This window comes from Mus pahari, chromosome 4 (genome assembly GCF_900095145.1).
Source record: "Mus pahari chromosome 4, PAHARI_EIJ_v1.1, whole genome shotgun sequence".
NCBI classification, from domain to species: domain Eukaryota; kingdom Metazoa; phylum Chordata; class Mammalia; order Rodentia; family Muridae; genus Mus; species Mus pahari.
In genome coordinates this window covers 145,852,692-145,856,031 of record NC_034593.1, presented here as the reverse complement: position 1 = coordinate 145,856,031, position 3,340 = coordinate 145,852,692, and positions in this window count along the sequence as shown.

The following is a 3,340-nucleotide window of genomic DNA, read 5'->3' as shown; positions in this document are numbered from 1 at the left end:
TATATATATATATATATATATATATATATATATATATATATATATATATTCAGTTCTTTGATCTCACCTAGAAATTATTTTCCTCTGGAAAATATTTCCTGTATCTTAACTTTCACATTTAGCCAAGACTAACTCTTCAGCTTCTATTTAGCACTGTTAATCTCATAGAATTCTAGCTTCCCATTATGACTTTCCTCAGCACATGTTTCTGCATACTTTGGATCTCACAACAAAGGTAGTTACAGGATGGGTAAGAGTCTGTCTGTGGAGATGTTAGTCCTATTGAAGCTAAGGAATGATTCTGCTGCACACTACAATCATTTATCACAGTTATTGCCAAAGAGTTCAAATGTGCTTTCTGAATGTGTATATGGTTGAGATGATTCTGGCATGTGAGGTAATTTAGTTTCTGTAGTCTGGAATCCATAGTGGATTTGTCTACAACTAACGTGACCAATCTTGAATAGCTCATTTTAAGAGCTGGTTGCTTAGATTACACTGTCATATTTCCCTCAGATCCTCACTCTGGGCAAAAAAATTTGGGTCACTGTTCCTTGAATACATTAACAGTAATTTGTAATCATGAAAACAACAGAGATTTTAATTTGTTCTTCACAGTTCCTGACAACCTGCAAGGAGTTTCTCATAGGAAGAGACACTCATTTATTTGTGTCTTTGTAAATAACTGCCCTTTAAGATGAAAAGTTTCCCTCTTTGAGTGAGATGTTCTTGATCTTCACTGAATCCATAGCTAAATCAATTGATAATCTAACATTCTCTTTTTATTTCAAAATGAAAATAAAAATAATTTTGACAGTAATTAATATTGTACAAGTAGGTTATGTCATTAATGACCCTAGAAAATATTACAGTCCCAGTACAAGGCAACATCAGGGCTAAGAATTTGGAGTGGGTGTGTAGGAGAGCAGGGTGGGGGAGGGTATAGGGGACTTTTGGGATAGCTTTTGAAATGTAAATAAGCAAAATATCTAGTAAAAAAATTTTAAAAAATGCAAAATTGCCTTCTCAGTATCATTTGGATAGTTCAGAGTGTTGCTTTAAGTGGTATCATTTGTTACTGATCCATTTTCAAAAATAAATAAATAGTAGTTATTTATCTGTATATCTCACTGTATCACTAGCAAACAGATACCTGGCTTTGATTGTAGGCTTTTGACTGCCCTTCTCACCTTTCCTTTTGATGACCAGTCCAATCTGCTAACATTCTTGGCAGTCAGTTTACTAGTTTCAGATTGTCAGTCTTTTCCTAAGTTCTACTATTAAATAAAAGAGAAAATATGTGATACTTGTCTTTCAGGTTCTTGTTTGACTTATTTTGTTAGACTGAGAAGTTTTAGTTTTATCCATTCTCTCACAAATATTATGATGTAATCTTTTATGACTACTGTTCCAACATTTTCTCTTTTTTTATTGGATATTTTCTTTATTTACATTTCAAATATTATCCCCTTTCCCTGTTTCCCTCCCTCCCAGAAACACCCTATCACATCCTTCCTCCTCCTGCTTCTATGAGGGTGTTCCTCTACCCACCAATCCACTCCCAACTCCCCCGCCCTGGATTCCCATACACTGGGGCATCTGTTGAGCCTTCATGGGACCAAGGACCTCTCCTCCCATTGATGCATGACAAGGCCATCCTCTGCTACCTATGCAGCTGGAGTCATGTGTACTGCTTTGTTGATGGCTTAGTCCCTGGGAGTTCTGGGGGGTCTGGTTGGTTGATATTGTTGTTCTTCCTATGGGGTTGCAAACTCTTCACCTCCTTCAATCCTTTCTCTAATTACTCTATTGGGAATCCCGTGTTCAATCCAATGGTTGGCTATGATCATCCTCGTCTGTATTTGTAAGGCTCCAGCAAGGCCTCTCAGGAGACAGCCATATCAAGTTACTTTCAGCCTGTACTTCTTGGCACCCACAATAGTGTCTTCATTTGGTGACTGTATATGGGATGTATCCCGTGGTGTGTGTGTGGGGGGGGTGGGAGGGTGCAGGCAGTGTCTGGATGGTCTTTCCTTCAGTCTCTGCTCAACACTTTATCTCCATATTTGTTCCTGTGAGTATTTTGTTCTCCTTCTAAGAAGAACTGAAGCACCCACACTTTGGTCTTCATTCTTATTGAGCTTCCTGTGGTCTGTGAATTGTATCTTGGTTATTTGGAGCTTTGGGCCTAATATCCACTTATCAATGAATACATACCATGTGTGTTCACTTGCTACTGGTTTAACTCACTCAGGATGATATTTTCTAGTTCTATCCATTTTTCTAAGAATTTTGTAAATTCATCTTTTTAAATAGCTGAGTAGTATGCCATTGTGTAAACATACCACATTTTCTGTATCCATTCCTCTGTTGAAGGACATCTGGGTTCTTTCCAGCTCCTGGCTATTATAAACATTTGTCTTATTCATCTATTCACTTAAACTATTGTGAACACTGAGACAGAAATATGTATGCAACCCTTTCTCATGCCAACATCATTTTCTTTCAGGGAAACTCAGGAGAGGCATAGAGGCTTCATGCAGCTGGTCCATTTTCAGAAGAGCACTCCTGTTCTTCACATTGGTTCAGTTGGTATCACCCTCAGTATACTCCTGGAGAAGAACTTCTGTTGTCTTTGCAGATCCTATTTTTCCTAAATGTCCCAAGTTCAAGGGCATGCACATTCATAAAAGAAACATTAAAACTTAAATTACATATTAAACACCACACATTAATAGAGGGAGACAGAATGTAAACAGAGAAATAATGAAAGTAACCAACATTATGAATCAAATGGACCTAACAGATACCTACACATAATTTCATCCAAATGCAAAATAATATGCCTTATTCTCTGCACCTCATGGAGTTGTCTCCAAAATTGTCTATATACTCATTCACAATGCAAGCCTCAACAGATACAAAAAGATAGAAATAACTCCTTGCATCCTATCAGACCACCATGGATTAAAGCTGGACCTCAACAACACCAGAAACAGCAGAAATGCTACAAACTCATGGGAACAGAAAAACTCTCCACCCAATGATTACTGGGTCAGGGAAGATATAAATACATAAATAAAAAACTTTATAGAATTCAATGAAAATGAAGGCATGACAAATCAAAATTTTTGAAAGTAGCAGTAAGAGGAAAGTTTTTAGCACAAAGTGCCTTCATAAAGAAAGTAGAGAGTTCTAGTACCAACTTCAATGTATACCTGAAACCTATAGAAGAAAAAGAAGCAAACAGATCAAAAAGAAGTAGGTCCTGTTGACAATCAGTGTTATCCATCACACCAACCATGTATATACCATGCCCATCACTGTGTAGTCACAATAC